Source organism: Lepisma saccharinum, chromosome 13 (assembly GCF_977018435.1).
Source record: "Lepisma saccharinum chromosome 13, izLepSacc3.1, whole genome shotgun sequence".
NCBI classification, from domain to species: domain Eukaryota; kingdom Metazoa; phylum Arthropoda; class Insecta; order Zygentoma; family Lepismatidae; genus Lepisma; species Lepisma saccharinum.
In genome coordinates, this window is record NC_139241.1 from 80,357,830 (window position 1) to 80,376,315 (window position 18,486).

At 41.7% G+C, this 18,486-nt stretch overlaps 1 long non-coding RNA gene across 1 annotated transcript in view; it reads left to right on the plus strand.

The window, feature by feature from the left end:
• LOC145997075 (uncharacterized) overlaps positions 1–17,915 on the plus strand; it is a 118,867-nt gene extending 100,952 nt beyond the window's left edge. Inside the window, exon 3 of the long non-coding RNA XR_014442864.1 lies at positions 17,809–17,915. This is a non-coding gene — a long non-coding RNA (uncharacterized LOC145997075). The remainder of the gene's footprint in view (positions 1–17,808) is intronic.
• The last annotated feature ends 571 nt before the right edge of the window (positions 17,916–18,486 follow it).

Genomic DNA, 18,486 nt, shown 5'->3' on the forward strand with positions numbered 1-18,486 from the left:
AGCCAGAATTGATATTGTTTTTAAGCAGGTACATAATCAACTCATTAAAATATAAACCAGAATTTACATCCAATTTTCCTGCCTCATCAAGTATGCCTCTGTACAAATCCCACACAGACACAGGAACTGTTATGAAGAAATAAAATATTAATATCCCTATCTACACAGACACAGAGCTTTGCTGAGCATGAAACTGTTATGGGAATTGTTAGATGTGAAGAATTGATATGGAGGTGAACTCTAACAAAGCTATGTTGCTGTACAAATCCCACACAGACACAGAGCTGAGCATGGAATTGTTATGGAATTGTTAGATGAGAAGAATGAAATAATTTTTAAATTTATACTTAATATCCCTGCTCTACATAGACACAGAGCTAAGCATGGAACTGTTATGGAATTACACAGAGATGTTATGGATATGGATGTGAAGAATAGAATAAACTCAAATCCCCACACAGACACAGAGACACAGAGCTGAGCATGGAATTGTTAGATGAGATTTGTTTGTGAAGAATAAAATAATTTTTAAATTTATACTTAATATCCCTGCTCTACATAGACACAGAGCTGAGCATGGAACTGTTATGGAATTGTGAAGAATTGAACTAACAGAGCTGTGTTGTTTTGATGTTATTAGGTACAAATCCCCACACAGACAGAGGTGAGCATGGAATTGTTAGATGAGATTTGTTTGTGAAGAATAATTTCTAGATACTCAATATCCCTATCTCTAACAGAGCTGTGCTGTACCACAGACACAGAGATGTTATGGATATAAATGTGAAGAATTAAATAAAATAATATTTATACCTATATACTCTGTCTCTAACAGAGCTGTGCTGTAGGTACAAATCCTCGCACAGACACAGAGCTGAGCATGGAACTGTTATAGAATTGTTAGATGAGATTTGTTTGAAGAATAATTTCTAGATGTTTCAATAATAATATAATTAAATCTATACTCAATATCCTTATCTCTAACAAAGCTGTGCTGGACCGGAAGTGGACCGGAAGTAGGCAAACCGGAAGTGGACCGGAAGTGGACCGGAAGTGGACCGGAAGTGGACCGGAAGTGGACCGGAAGTGGACCGGAAGTAGATATGTGTGTGTGGGTGGGTGTGGGTGGGTGTGGGTGGGTGTGGGTGGGTGTGGGTGTGTGTGGGTGTCGTGTGGGTGGGTGTGGGTGTGTGTGGGTGTATGTGGGTGGGTGTGGGTGGGTGTGGGTGTGTGTGGGTGTCGTGGCCTAGTTTTATGTGTGGCCAAAAAAATATCAAGAGGGGCATATTTTTGACAAGTTTATGGACAACAATCTCACAGAAGTACCTTTTGTAAGTGTAGTCTCATCAATCTGAGGAGGCTCATACTTTCTCATGGAGTCCATGAGGGCTTTTTTACAAAAATCTTGGATTAGACAGAGTTCCACACTTGAGCAAAAAACTCATATAGGCATGTTGAGCTTGTTTTAAGTGTAGCCAAATCTGCTTGGGGGGGGGTTCATACTTTCCTGAGCTGGTAATAGCACAAATACAACTACTCACGTAGTATGAGAAGATTAAGGTAACTATACGTACCGTATTATCAGGGGTAGTCCCTTTTTTTGAGTCTCTGTCCTAAAATTTTTAAAACTTAAAACGGGACCCCAAAATGTCCCTTTTTTGTGACAGCATTTTACTGCACTATACCGCGTTTGTTACAACCTGTCCCCTTTCCCGCGCTAGGGAGCGCTCGACAGTTTCGGTGCCAATGAGAAACGAGGAAAAAATCGTCTGCTGGGCAGCGAGGAGCGAATGGAAGCCAGAAGAGAGGCGCTTACGTAGACGCTGTTGCGACGTTGCGTATTTTAATTGGCTGCCTGGCTTTGACTTTCCCCAGCACCGAGAAAAGCCAGGGAGCAACTAGCGCGGGAACCGGGACAGGTTGTAACAAACGCGGTATAAGCATAGTAACATTCAGTATTTTACATCTAACTACAGCGCGATTTATACTAGAGGTCTTCACCGATGCAGTTATGTAGGAGCACAAGCCTTCCATCTGTCCCTCTCCTGGGCAAGATCAATCCAATCTTTCCCATCCTTTAGATCCATCTCAACGATATCCCTCCATCTTCGTCTTATCATCAGGTTTCCCAACAATAATCCTGTAAACTCTTCTTTCCTCTTCTATCTAAGTCTTCTTGATTTAATTATTCAAATAATATCTGGACATGAGGAGCGTAAGAGTTCTTGAGTTACTATTTGTCTACTTTATGCACACGTAAGCTAATCGGGACTGGACCTACAGTTGTATCAGAACGAGTATGTGCCTCCACCAGGTAGCGTATTTACAAAGCCTATAGTACTGCAGAACCTCCAGCGATATTTGGCTACTGATTGGCTGCCATTCCGGAAGTTAATGCAGCGTTCCTTCAAGTTAACGCTAGATGGCAGGGTTCAAATTAACAGTTTAGATTTCAGATATCCATCCCAACAAGATAAGAAACCCATTTATACCAAGGTCCATTTTTTAGCAAAATTATTTAAATTAATGTTTTAGAAGACAGAAATCAGAACTCTTCTTGAAGTGAATGATTTTTCTATTTAAAGTCACATCAGTGCAAACATTGTAACTACCAATGACTATTGAGAAAATTATGTATGTCATTTTAAACATTATATTTATTAGATAAACGTATATTTCTTAACATAATTGCGACAATCTGATTACAAACTTTATTACTATATAATCACGAGTCTTATTTTTCCGTATGAAGAAACAATGGACACGGAACATAAACACTTCCGGTGCACACAGCCAATAACAAAGCGTTATATACCTCTGGTTCTGCAGCACTATCGGGTTTGTAAATACGCCACCGGGTATCGAACCTGGGACCACTTGATTATAAGGCGACGACGTTACCAGTACTCCATCGGGGAGGCCCGACGAAATAAGACGAAAGCATAAGAGGGAATTGATGTGCTGACTTATTTATTCAGTATTTATTTATTTATCAAGCAAGTATTTATGGTAAAACAGTTATTATATTAAATGTATTCATTTTGCCGCCCCGTTTATCCTTCATGAAAATATGGTTTCTCGTATTACAAGTCAGATGCTAAGCTAAATGGTTAAACGCAAAAAATCCAATACCTAATTATGTTCAGGACACATTTATTAAGAAAGAATGAATTAGTACAATATCTGTGTGTATCGGAAATTAGCATTCTTATTAATAATTGTGGATCATTAGGTTAGGACATTATCAGTTGGTATCAGAAATTAGCATTCATAGCAGTAATATGCTTATTCATTAATCCGATTATATAAATCTCAGCGAAACGCAACCATATGGAGATGTATAGTGAACACAGCACCATCTGTTGAGAACATGTTCCTAAACTGTAGGAGTTCGGGCTGTAAATGTATGAAAACAAGTTTAATCTAATTTCCCCTCTTCCCCAGTTATGACCGGTTACTTTTTGGCCACGCGGAAATTGTGCGTAGAACGGACGGGTGTTTGGTTTCAAGGAGCGTATTTAGTTTCGAGTGTTGAGCAATAGCAATGGATTCGGCATTCTTTAGTGTCGAAAGAGGAGCTGTTGCTAGGCTTGTAAGAAACTGAGTGCCATTGGTGGACATTGCATAGTAATACTTCTTATTTGTAGCTTATTTCCTGCTTTGTCAAGTTTATTGATTATTTACTAAGTTAAGACTTACGAGCGACTGGTTTGTCTGGTACCGTAAACCCAGAGCTCACAAGCCGAATCAGGCCAGTTGGTTCAAATCAACCGTAAACAGAATTGTCCAAATTCGAAAAGTTAACTTCGTAAAAACAAAAAGCGATTGCACAGTGTTGAATTTCTGATTGAGTGGATACTTACGACACAAGAGGAAGTCGCCACCACATTTCAGATTTCTGTGTCCATGGGTCCATGCATTGAGTCATGACAAACTTTTTTGTACGTAGTAAAAATTATATCAATTTTGTCTTCAGAATGCTCACTACCTAAAGACAAAGAAAGTCCTGTGCTAAAGAATAAGGTCGAAAAGGACTTATCCGTTAGATTACGTATATCTCTGTGTATCTTATCTACTTCCTCTGTTTGTGCATCTTTAGGTTCTTCTTCTCTAACCCTGTCTTTCCTTCTTTTTCTCTCTTCTCTACCTTCCTCTATTAACTCTTTCTTTCTTCGCCTGTCTGACTTTCCTTCTCTCTCTTACTTACTTTATCTATTTCTCTCTCTCTCTCTACCGCTGATTCTCTTTTTCCCCGTCTGATTTCCTTCTTTCTTATCTCACTTCCTTTGTTTCTGTATTCTCTGTCTATTTCCCCACGTTTCGTTTCTCTCTAATTTTTCTTCCTTTCTAAATATTTATATTCCCTGTATTTAACGCCTTTTCTTCCTCGGGTTGTCTTATCTCTTTTTTCTCACCCTCTCCCTCCCACTTTCTTTAATTCTACTTAGCATTTCCATCCCTCTCTTTATCCCCCTTATGTGTGTGCCACTATGTAAAAAATGAATCTACAAATTTCTCACCTAGGCTATTTCGGTGGGCACGAACCTTCCCCATCCCCTGGTCTCATGGACTTCGTAGTTTTAAATGCCACATTTACAGTGGAAATAAAAGTTTCTTCACTGCGCTCATGCGTGCTAAGGCAGACAATATAAACGGGAATCCGCCCCCGTCGCCCCTCCACCGGCATCGCCACTGGATACTCCTGAAAAGAAGCCTCGCAGCCTGCAAGCTTGCAAATAGAGTCGTCACAGCAACATCTGAAGCCTAGGTGGCGACACCAGCACTGTTGTCACATTGGTTACGTAGCTGCTAACCGACCCCATTGTTCTGGTTCACCCCGTTCCTCGTCACGACCCCCTCCAGCAGCGGGGGGGAGGGGGGTGTCGGAACCAACCGTCCCTAATAAAGGCATCGCATTCATAAGCACCGGGCGACAGCGAAGAAAAGGTCCCACAGCAAAAAAAGAGGAAAGTCCCAAGCAGCAATGGGTTCTAGTGACAACAGCTTCGCTTGTTGAAGCCCCATGGCAATTCTGAGCTTCATTGTTGTCAATTTGGCAACAGAATAATCGAATTTCACGACTTCAACGACCGGAACTGAATAGAGATGTCGCTAGTAGCTGGTGTTGCAAGATCTGGCTGTCTGCAGGCGACTGCAGCGCCCCTACAGCTTTTACCGGGAGCTTTTACACTTCTTTTTCTTTGTGCATTAAATGTGTTTACTTTCAATAGGGGAAGGAAAAGGGGGTGCAACAATCACTGAGGGTTTAAGAGCACGTTCACTGCTGGTTTCGAGTTGAACTTGATCCTATTTGTCTGAATGCAGAGACGTTTTTAAAGTATGAATTGCTGTTCTTGGTGGTTGTTCAGCAGTTTGTACTTTTAACCGCCGTTGTTTTCATTATGACTTTTCGGGCGGGAAAAGAGAATATGTACAAAGAGGTGATTTCACAGAAGAAGAAAAGCATTAGGTTAGCAAGGATGGCGCTAAAGGAACCCCCCCCCCCCACAAAAACGGCCTCAACCACCAAGATTTTTGTAGTACGATAGATTTATTTTGACCGAAAACATGAAAATTTTAACGATTGATTTGGTGTTTTAAGTCCACTTTATGCACAGTAAGGCTAACCGGGACTGGACCTACAGTTTAAAGTTGGATCCGAACCACTATGTGCCTCCACCGGGTATCGAACCCGGGACCCCTTAAAAAGTTTAAGTTTACATTTTCCATTATTAAAATTCCATTGAGGCAAGTACAATGTTCAAGTACATTTTCGTGTTCAGTTAGATCGCAAAGTTACTTTTAATACAATGTGTTCTAAAATCAAGGGAAGGGGATATGCAGATATGCCTGGATAGCAGTGGCTACCATTTGGTACGTAATGGCCAATCATGAATGCCAGTCAAACTTACTACGAAATCTGTTACCTGCCTCGTAGGTGGACAACGTATTCCGTGGCTGTGAGATTGTTCTTTAATTGTTGGCATTTGCAGCTAAACGTGTACATTATTAGGCCTCATAAATTGTATTACTATATTTCTGAATAAATGTAACAGATGTGTAAAATGAAATTTTTTAAGTAGGACAACGTTCAACATCTAAAGAGCCGTCAATGTTTATTCTGTTTGTTAGTTCCTCATTCGAGTACCGACAATGGTATGAGTGTTATCGATGTTCTCTCATTGTTATCATCGTTATATCTATCCTTATCGTTGCAAGTATTCAAGAGGGAGAAATAGGACGTTAAGAAATCAAAGAGTACACAAAGTAACTAATTCTTAAATGTTAAGAATTAGTTTCTCGTAGTTTCTTGCTGTGGCTAATTTTCCATCTCATTAACATCTCATTGATTTTTCTTGAGTTCTGATTGTAAAATATGCAAGCGGTAAAATTATACCCTAAAAGTATGAAGTAAGTATATTTTAGCCGGTATTAGTTAGCCCCCCGAGAATTTGACTCAGAAACCTGTTTTACCCCCCCCCCCACTTATTTCAGGCTGGCGCCGTCACTGTAGGTTAGGCAAGGTTAGAGATGAGTCCAAGACCTGGACTAGCTCACTGTGACACATGGATCTAGGCTATGAGGAAGAGAGAAGACTATGCTCACAGACACATCCGTTTCGCTTGTTCTTGGCGTCTTAAAGGAAGCCACATTGCCATCCCAAGGGCAGCCAAGCTGCAAACTTCTAAGAATTCAAGTTGCCAACACCTAAGAATTCAAGTTGCCAACTCCTAAGAATTTAGGTTGCCAACACCTAAGAATTTAGGTTGCCAACACCTAAGAATTCAGGTTGCCAACACCTAAGAATTCAAGTTGCCAACTCCTAAGAATTCAAGTTGCCAACTCCTAAGAATTCAAGTTGCCAACTTCTAAGAATTCAAGTTGCCAACACCTAAGAATTCAAGTTGCCAGCCAACACCTAAGAATTCAGGTTGCCAACACCTAAGAATTCAAGTTGCCAACTCCTAAGAATTCAAGTTGCCAACTCCTAAGAATTTAGGTTGCCAACTTCTAAGAATTCAAGTTGCCAACACCTAAGAATTCAAGTTGCCAGCCAACACCTAAGAATTCAGGTTGCCAACACCTAAGAATTCAAGTTGCCAACTCCTAAGAATTTAGGTTGCCAACACCTAAGAATTCAGGTTGCCAACACCTAAGAATTCAAGTTGCCAACTCCTAAGAATTCAAGTTGCCAACTCCTAAGAATTTAGGTTGCCAACTTCTAAGAATTCAAGTTGCCAACACCTAAGAATTCAAGTTGCCAGCCAACACCTAAGAATTCAGGTTGCCAACACCTAAGAATTCAAGTTGCCAACTCCTAAGAATTCAAGTTGCCAACTCCTAAGAATTTAGGTTGCCAACTTCTAAGAATTCAAGTTGCCAACACCTAAGAATTCAAGTTGCCAGCCAACACCTAAGAATTCAGGTTGCCAACACCTAAGAATTCAGGTTGCCAACTCCTAAGAATTCAAGTTGCCAACACCTAAGAATTCAGGTTGCCAACTCCTAAGAATTTAGGTTGCCAACTTCTAAGAATTCAGGTTGCCAACACCTAAGAATTCAAGTTGCCAACTCCTAAGAATTTAGGTTGCCAACACCTAAGAATTCAGGTTGCCAACACCTAAGAATTCAAGTTGCCAACTCCTAAGAATTCAAGTTGCCAACTCCTAAGAATTTAGGTTGCCAACTTCTAAGAATTCAAGTTGCCAACACCTAAGAATTCAAGTTGCCAGCCAACACCTAAGAATTCAGGTTGCCAACACCTAAGAATTCAAGTTGCCAACTCCTAAGAATTCAAGTTGCCAACTCCTAAGAATTTAGGTTGCCAACTTCTAAGAATTCAAGTTGCCAACACCTAAGAATTCAAGTTGCCAGCCAACACCTAAGAATTCAGGTTGCCAACACCTAAGAATTCAGGTTGCCAACTCCTAAGAATTCAAGTTGCCAACACCTAAGAATTCAGGTTGCCAACTCCTAAGAATTTAGGTTGCCAACTTCTAAGAATTCAGGTTGCCAACACCTAAGAATTCAAGTTGCCAGCCAACACCTAAGAATTCAGGTTGCCAACACCTAAGAATTCAAGTTGCCAACTCCTAAGAATTCAAGTTGCCAACTCCTAAGAATTTAGGTTGCCAACTTCTAAGAATTCAAGTTGCCAACACCTAAGAATTCAAGTTGCCAGCCAACACCTAAGAATTCAAGTTGCCAGCCAACACCTAAGAATTCAGGTTGCCAACACCTAAGAATTCAAGTTGCCAACTCTAAGAATTCAAGTTGCCAACTCCTAAGAATTCAAGTTGCCAACTCCTAAGAATTCAAGTTGCCAGCCAACACCTAAGAATTCAGGTTGCCAACACCTAAGAATTCAGGTTGCCAACACCTAAGAATTCAAGTTGCCAACTCCTAAGAATTCAAGTTGCCAACTCCTAAGAATTCAGGTTGCCAACTTCTAAGAATTCAAGTTGCCAGCCAACACCTAAGAATTCAGGTTGCCAACACCTAAGAATTCAGGTTGCCAACACCTAAGAATTCAAGTTGCCAACACCTAAGAATTCAAGTTGCCAACACCTAAGAATTCAGGTTGCCAACTCCTAAGAATTCAGGTTGCCAACTCCTAAGAATTCAGGTTGCCAACTTCTAAGAATTCAGGTTGCCTTATAATCAAAGGTTCCCGGGTTCGATAACCGGTGGAGGCACACAGTGGTTCGGATTCCAGTTTAAACTGTAGGTCCAGTCCCGATTAGCCTTACAGTGCATAAAGTGGACTTAAAACACCAAATCAATCAATCAATCAATCCTAAGAATTCAGGTTGCCAACTCCTAAGAATTCAGGTTGCCAACTCCTAAGAATTCATGTTGCCAACTCCTAAGAATTCAGGTTGCCAACTTCAGAATCACCTTTATTGTGTTATTAAAAATGTGTATGGGACCGGTGGCCACCCACCATCGTGAGGAAATTGGGGAGCTACGAATGAGTAGCGTAGCACGGCCATGGAAATCTACAGCAACGACTGGGGGTTCGTTGTGCTGACCATACTTCGCTCTGTAACTGGTTGAATAATCTCCCACCTTGGAGGGTGGGTGTGTTATCATCTTCATCAATTTCATCATATCTTCACTCATCCTCATCGTCGAGATTAGTCAAAAGTAGCAGAGCGACGCTGACGGACCGCTACGCAACTATTATAGTGACTGCCACTATTAGCCACGCCCACAGTTGCTATTCCCGCGTGGGTTTTGTAAATCCGCAACCAGGACGTTAGGTATAGAGACGGGATGAAGAATGAGAGTCACATTTCTGCCACTTTAGGCTAATCGCGAAGGTGAGAATGAATGGTAATAAGATGATATGCATAAAGGGACAGTCACAAACATATATGGGCCACACAACTCGAGCCCCAAGAGGATTATACTGGATGTGAGTCCAGACGCCAGAGCTTCGGTACTCTGCAAGATGCAGTCAATGGTGTACCACGTGGAAGAGAGGTTGAGAAAGGGTTAACCCCCTTACACCGCAAAACAGCGGTTTATCTCGTATTTACTCTATGTAAGGGAAGCAGAATCTAAACACATTCGTGGCTTGCGAATTGAATGCACATATATTTACAATACTGGACTGAATTTGAAACACTGTTGATCCACCATTAGAATGACCTTTTTGGAGTTTCACCACATAACTCTCTGCACGATGCATGACAGACCATTGCCTTTTGGTTGCTACCATTCGCTACGTCCACAGTTGCGATTTCCACGTGGGTTTTGTAAATGCGTCAGGTATCGAGACGAGATGGAGAACAAGAGACAGGCATTTGCAACCTAGAAGCGATAATCTGTTTCTTACGTCATGTGAACGATGGCCACGGCGTGTTCTCAACCATTGGCATAAACCACACTGGTTTCTGGGCGACCCCTGCATTCTTTCGCCGAAGCCTTTGACATCTAAATCCTGCAAAGGAGACGTGGAGCGTGTCTTGAGTGGAATGCCGTTCCCTTGAGGGCGCATTTAACACCCCGTGGACGTCAAATGGCTCCTTGAAGAGCCTTGCGGGCGGAGGAAGTGGGCGCGCGTCTTGCCAGGGGTGAATCCAAGGCTCCCTCCTAAGATGTTGACAACCCGGGGTTTATTTTTCGGCTGATCTCCGTTGAGAAATACTCTTCCGCATCCGTGGAGACAACTGAGGGTGCTATTCACCCCCGAGGAGAGGCTTTGGAGGATGTCAAGAGGGGATGATAAAGACCGGTGGAAATCAACGTAACTTTTTTCTCCCCCTTTACAAGTCAAACATGTGCAGGTGTGAATTATATTGTTAGGACGTCTATCTTTCACTAGGAGACGAAAATATTTGCTTGAGGAGGATTTGGTTCAGGAAGCAAGCTGAAATGTGGAGGAGGGGGCATGGAGGTCCGGAAGGGAAGCAAGAGGGGGCCCATACCCCTGTAAAATAACGGTCAACCAAAATTATATATTTCACACATGTAACTGAAGGACCGTGGTAGCTCAGTTGGTAGAGCATGTGGCTAGCACGCGGAAGACTTGGGTTCGAGTCCTGGAAGTTGGACCAGGAACTTTTCCAGCCATTTCCCTGTTTCTGCGCGGCTCTGAGGCCCACCCAGCCTCGTATCAGTGGGTACCTGGGGGGGGGGGGACCCTGGGAGGTAAGGGCGGCCGGTGAGATGTTGAACACATCATCCCAACTATGGTCCAAATCACGAATATTTGGGGCTCTGCGTCCACATTACCTCATATGCATTCAAGGCATGTGAGCACATTCACAGGGGTACCTTTACACCAGTGGCGTATGCTGAGTCTAAGACCTGGGCTTTCTCACTATGACACCTGGTCCTAGGAAGGGAGAAAACTAGACTAATTCTTGACGTCTTCAAGGAAGCCACGTTGCCATCCTAACGGTAGTCGGGTTGCAAATAAAGATGCAGGTTTCCAACTTCTAAGAACTCAGGTTGCCAACTCCTAAGAACTCAGGTTGCCAACTCCTAAGAACCCAGGTTGCCAACTCCTAAGAATTCAGGGTTGCCAACTCCTAAGAACCCAGGTTGCCAACTTCTAAGATTTCAGGTTGCCAACTCCTAAGAATTTAGGTTGCCAACTTCAGAATCGCCATTATCTTCTTTTTCAAATCACCTTATTTCACACAGTTTAAGAGATTTCTCTTCAGTATTTTACTTTCTAGGCTTCAGGCTTCGCAGATAGCCTAGGTAGCCCGGAATATACGCCCCTGCTTTACACAAATAATTTCATTTAAGTGACAGTAATATAGCAATGTCTTTTTTAAGATAAAAATGCTCGTTTATGTACTTGTAATAATACGGATGTCCAATAAACGCATTTAGATAGAAACGAAACAAATCAATGGTTCCAGAGGTCCTAGGTTCCAACCATGGTTAGAACATGAATGTATCGTTGTGTTTATCTCATCTACGAGGCGAGTGGGATAAATGTTCCTTCACAAAGCTAGAAACCGATTGATTGCTTGATTGAATTGGTTTATTTTACTCCACTTTACTGGAACTTTTGGCTAATCGCGAAGATAAGGATGACTGGTGATGCGATGAATGAAGGGGACAATCACAAACATACGCAGACGACACAACGCAGGATTGTTACTGGTTGTGTGTCCAGACGCCACAGCCTCGCTAGTCTGGAAAAGGAGGTTGACGTTTAGGTGTCTGCAGAAACTCTCTCTACACCCCAGTCCTCTCTCTATTTTCATCTTTCTTTCTTTATTTACTCCTTGCCCTCATCCTCATCTCGTTCACTCTTTCAACGTCTTCCCTTTCCTTGTGTTTTCTACCCCGGTTTCATTCTCTCGAACTCTGTATTCTATTCTCTCTCTCCCTCTTTTTTGTTTCCTTGTATTTCTCTCTCTTCGCTTCGTCTGTTTTCTCTCTCCCTCTCTTTTTTGTTTCCTTGTATTTCTCTCTCTTCGCTTCGTCTGTTTTCTCCCTCCCCCTCTTTTTTGTTTCCTTGTATTTCTCTCCCTTCTTTTAGTCTGTTTTCTCTCTCTCTTTTCCAGTTCGTTCTCTCTGATTGGTTGATGTGTGGGCCTCTAAGCCCCTCCCCCTCAAGTAGGTTTCTTGTCACAAAACAAGTAGGTATGTACGTGTTGAGTTCAATAAATAAATGCTAAAGCAGTAACGTTTCTGCTACCAGAAAGAAGATGCTTAGATCGATCGATTGAATTAAGTTATTTTACGTCGCATTTCTGCAACTTTTTCACTGATCGCGGCGTGAAAGGAAGATACAAAGTCATCACAATCCTAGCCCTACTTATTATAGGTGATATACTTAAGGCCGAATCACACGGACCTGGATTTCCAGTAGGAATGCCCTAGTTGGCGCTGGACTGGCTACCTGGTTGGAATTCATGGCCGCCAGCTCGGTTACTTGACTTGCTAGATTATGTAGAACAGCCAATCGGAACGAAAGTTTGTCCACGTGAAGATAATCTGTGACTTTGGCAAAGGAAAGTTTTTTGTCTGTGGTTTCAGAGTGTTTTGTTTTTGTTCGCTTCTCGATAAAAGAATAATTAACAGAGATGATGCGCATTCGTGTTCAGTTCATTAATATTTAGGAATTTATTCAAAGCGATGAGATTTGTACGCAACAAATGTGATTAGCCGATAATGGAAATCTTTAATATTACAAGTGTATTAAAATGTATGACATATTTAGTTGAACAAAATATTTTTGTATGGCATAATTGAATCTTGCGAATCTCTTGTATGAATATGCATACCCGTGTTCATTAAAAAGATTGTTCAGTACACATTGATTATGGTCTTTCTAGGCAATTTCTATCCCACACTTTTCTTTGAATTGTTTTAATTTTCAATAAATGGAAGTAGCTATTCTTCTACAACGTTCTTCAAATCGTTCGTCCATCTTTTTATCTTGTCTGCTCTGCGCAGTGCCTTGTGGGAAGAAAAGTATATCAACAAGTACTGTAACAAGTATGTGAGGCTAAACCCCGAATCACAAGGAACTGGATTTCCAGTAGGGATGCCCTAGTTGGCGCTGGACTGGCTACCCATTTGCTAGTTTTCGCATCACACGATGCTTGTTACCGCGTACTTGTCGATAGACTTTTGTTCCCATAAGACAATGCGCAATCTCTAAAAATGGACGAGCTGTTTGAAGAATGTTGTAGGAGAATTACTGCTTTGTGCTTTTATTATGTGGACCAATGCGTACCGAACAAGCTTTTTAATTAACTCGTACATGAGATTCGCAGGATTCATTCACTTAGTTTAAAAACATCAAACATTTAATTTAATACACTTGTAATAATAAGGATTTTCATTTTCTGCTAATCATATTTGTCACGTACACATCTCATCGCTTTGCGCAACAGAAAATCAAATCAGAGATAGCTTACTGGACATAGACAGAAAAGAAATAATAGCAGACTGCCAAACAACGACCTCAATCAGGGAACAGCTAAGAGTAAGAGAATGGGGGAAAGCGAAATATATCCAGGTCGTGGGAAAAAATGAAAGAGGCGCGCTGTCATGGTTCAGATTAGGGGGATGGAAACAACTAAGAATGAGAAACGAAGCAGGGGAAACGATATGTCCTTTGTGCGAGGGGGAGGAGACGGACGAGCATATCCTACTGATCTGCCCTTCTACACGTGACCTAAGGGACAAATGGATGAGAAACTTAACAGGGAGGGAGGTGATAGAAGTGGTAGACGACAGAATAAAGATAAAGGAAGCGGGGCAGCAAGTGGGGAAATACCTGGGTGAAGTAAGAGAACGGCGTGGAAAGCTATTAGAGAAGGCAGCGAAATGAGTGATCATGCTCCAGACGAGACATCTTTATAGTGTAAGTGTGTGTAAAGTAAAATGTATGCGTGTTTTGGTGAGAGTGCAGGAAAAGAGAAGTGGGGCGAGGAAGAAGGAAGAAAGACTGGAAGAAGAACTGTTGAGGGAGGGGAAGAATGTGTATATAGGGGACAAAGTAAGAGACAGCTTAAAAGAAAACTAAATGTAACAAAAAAACTATGTAGTGTGTACAGCCTATGGCTCGCACAAAAAGAAAATAAATCTAAATCTAAATCTAAAATACCTAAATATTAATAAACACACGAATGCACTGCACGTCATCCTTATTTTTATCGAGAAACTAACCAAAACAGCCAACACTTGGAAACGACAGACAAGAAACTCCCCTTTGCAAACTCACATATTATCTTCACATAGGCAAACTTTACTCTGATTGGCTGTTCCACAGAATCCAGTGGAGGAAAGCCAGTAGAGCTTCCAGCCAGGCAGCCATCACATCCAGGCAGGTAGCCAGTTCAGCGCCAACTAACTGGATATCCAGTGTGTTTCGGCCTTTATACTACAGTCGGGACGCGCTAGCAAGCGGCGTGGAACCACCCACTCTGGTAGCGACGCGCTGTTGCCGGATTGACCTACTTCAGGATTTTTGCGAGCCCACAGAAACATGAGGAAGGCTGAACTACTGCAGCTCCTTATGTTACACAAACCCCAGTTCCCCATATATCGAATAGACAAGCTTGCAGAAGAAGCGGGACATACGGTGGTCCGTCTCCCGTCTTATCATTGTATGTACAATGCAATCGAACTTATTCGGGCACAGGTCAAAGGGCTGGTAGCACAGAGGAACACTTTGCCACCTTTTACACCGTCTAAAATTTTGCAATTGACAGACCAGGCTATCGGGGATGTGACAGCAAATAGGTGGCGTTCGGCTATAGAACACACAAGGAAGATTATTTCCGAAGCATGGGAGCAGCAAATGGAGGATTTTGTAATTTCACTTGGGCGGGAAGACAACAGTGACAGTAGTAGCTCAGATGAAGATGTTCCTTTACCAACCAACAATGAAGATGATCTTGGGATAACGCCACTGCAATGGTAGCCGGTAAGCAAAAACAACTGATTCTTTAACTACTACTTCTGTTCTTTCATTCATTTTTTATGTTTTACCTACAGGTAGCTCAAAGCATTAATAACACATGTACCAAATGTATCATTAATGTTAAGGAAATCGAGCAATTGCCAAGCGTTCCGTTGTAATTTATTGAACTCTGTATTGCCAGAGCCTGTATTCTCATATAGCTCCCAAATTATCTCACTTCACACACCCACATGTGCCTCCCCGATGTCACACACCCACATGTGCCTCCCCGATGGCACAGTGGTAGGGTAAGTGTTGTCGCCTTGTAATCAAGTAGTCCTGGGTTTGATACCCTGTCGAGGCACATAGTGGTCCATTCCAGATTAGCCGTAGTGTGCATAAAGTGGACTTTAAAACACCAACTCAATCAATCAATTCACACACAATTGATTTGTTCTTGATAAATTCTTCTCCGTAATACAGTAACTCAGTTCTGTAAAATTCTGTTTTGGAGGTGAATTTTTGTAGGTTCCTCAAAATATAATTTAAAAACGTGCTAACGAAACGAAGTTGTACGTAATTTGTTTATACGTAATTTGCCCTAATTTTCAAGAAATACATTTCATTTGTACATTCTGAAGCTTCAACAATCGCGGCGTGACAAAGAAGGCAAAGAGAGGCGGCATGAAATCAAAGGAGAACGATTTGCCACAGTGTTGTTCATAACACAAGACGCATTTTCTTTTGTTGGTAATTGTGATACGATACAACATAAGTAAAAAGATGCCGGTAGCTGATGCTTGCAATGTACCATAATAAAAACACAACAAAGGTTCTTTCAGTGAAGGTTTTCGGTTGCTGTGTAGAGCAGGAAGATAAAATGTTTCATGCTTGCCAGAATGCCCGAGCTTGCTAACAGCTGACTAGCCTGTCCGTGTGTTTGTGCGAACGTGGCAACGTAGAAACCCCCCAGCCACATGGCAGCCAACAAGGAGACAGAGTTTGGTCACATTCTGCCGTTCTGCGTTCTGATTGCACGCCGCTTCTTATCGCGTCCGTACAATAGGAGTTGAGCAAGTACTACACAACTAGTCCAAGTCGAACTGGAAAATCCAGCAGGTGATCTAGCCTCGTGTGATTCAGGCATTAATGTCACTTGAGACTAGATATCATGGCGATGTTGAAGATATAATCTCCACAGAGATCCTCAACAAAGAACTCTATATCCATTGCCCATGGCTGGTGCATAGGGGGACAGAAGTGCTCTCCAGAAACGCAGAAAGAACCGAACAATGCCTTTCCCTTTGCACTCGTCGCTTGCATGAAGGGGGGGGGGGGGGCTCTTGGGGGATGCGGATAAAAAGCTGGTCGTCATATGGAGCCACTGGACTAGATGACTCACCCCTCTTGAGGAATAAAGCTTTGTTTACACTGGAGGGAAGCACTCGCCACCCATGAGGATGCTCGAGACCTCAAGGGTGAGGTAAATCATACATACACTTCTTTCTCGGGGTGCCTTTTCTTTCAACCCTTACACGTTGGGGTAATTTCCAGATGCATTTGCTGTGAGTTTGTTTGCGTGTAGTCAGTGATAGTTATTATTCGATAACCAATGAATCCGACAAATCTGTGTCTGTCTCGAAAACACTTCTGCGGAATCATTGCAAGGAAATTGGAAGGAAGAGGAACAGGCATGCGAACGGGAGGGCAAGGAGGAGAGGGGGCAATGCACCCCTAATACAGAGTGTCTACAAATTAAGTATATAACTTTATTCTGAGTGTAATAAAAAATAAATTGCAATATATAGGAAATAGTTTGTCATGAGAAAATATACAAATGTCCAAAATTAAATCAACAAAAGGAAATTCTTTCCCGTGTGTCCATTTGACCACATAATACGATCAGGTGATATTTATGATGTCATAGACAACTGATTTAAGATAGAAAATAAACTAACCTTAATGTGCCAGGATGTATCAACAAAAAAATCACGATAGCAACAGGCTAAACTTGGCAAATTTATAAAAAAAAAATCACACGAGGAAAGGATTTCTGTTTGTTGCTTTCATTTTGGACACTAGAGTAGTCGGTAACTGTAGAAGTTTCTTTGTAGACTGGCAACATTGCGCTAGTTCAAGAGACTGGCGAGTGGCGACGCTAGTTGGTGGCGTCTCCATAGTACAAAAGTAGTGTGTGTCTGTGTGTGTCTTGTGGTTTGCAGAGACAAACTCTGTAACTTTAGTGCAGCGAAATTCCAAAAGATAGTACAACAGTTAGCATCCGACGCGAGAGGCCATTGGTCAGTGCGTCCCCCACTGGTCACGACGTGTCAGAGCTTAAATGTTTAAATATCGTCCGTGCAACAAACAGAGGTCTACTGACCATGTTATATGTATTGTTGAAATATAATTTTTTGATTCTTTCTTGTATTTTTTTTTTATTTCTATTACAATCTGAAATTGTATACTTCATTTGTGGGCACCCGGAATTTCATATAGAAATTTAGTGTAGAGGGATCTTGCTGCAATTAATAAACCAACCTTAAATCCCCCTAGTACACCCTGGTAACTGCTTCTTGCAGTCCAACGAGGCTCTGGCGCCTGAATCCACGACCAGGAAATTCATATGTGGAGTTGTGTTATCCTGTGTTTGTCCTTCTAGCCTCATATTTTAACCTAGGTAAGGAGATTTTGGTCTTCAGAGATAGTATAGTGTTATTTATGTAATGACTGAATAGATTTAGAAATTTAGTTAGAAAGTGTTTCACAGACCTATTTCTTTTTAGGGGCCTGTCTCCAATTTTGTTTTATATCCCCGTATTGAGTAACTGGCAAAAATAGCCAGTGTGCTGAAATGCCCATAATTTAAACATCAATAAATCATCTCTTGTGTCGTCTACAACTGAACACATTTCTTTTTGCAGGTGGTGGGGATCGAATCTTGGACAGATCTGTCATTCCACTACAAATCTGGTTGCGCCAACCACTCCACGGCGTTGCTACCATTATTCTTCTATTTCTAAATTCTAAGGTGAGTGTACCATAGTTGCTTGAATTCTACACGGGGATGACTTACAAGCTTTTGTGCATTGCTATGAATGCAGTTGCTTTGATATTCCTTAGTACTACTCAAAGAACCAAATTGGAAACTAATTTTATAATTTTCTCTTCTTCTTCTTTCCTTGTCATCAGGGATGTAGTCGAGGGCTACACTCCTTGCAGCTTCTACATTTGTTTCTTTTGTTTTTATATATGCAATTTGGCCGTTACTCCAGTGAGCTTATTACCGTATCACGTGATCAGGAACATAATGTTTAGAAGGGAAGAATGCATGAACACATGATGCATGTCAGCATTTATATAACCATCATTCAAGCGAAAGTCTCAAACCCTGAGAGAAGGGGAATAAACGAGAATTGTTGCTTTTTCTTTTCACGATATATATATATATATATATATATATATATATATATATACACATCAGTGGCGTATGCTGAGTCCAAAACCCGGACTAGCTCACTATGACACGTGGTCCTAGGCAATGGAGGCCATTCCAAAGGCAGCCAGGTTGCAAGCTTCTAAGAATTTGGTTGCCAACTCCT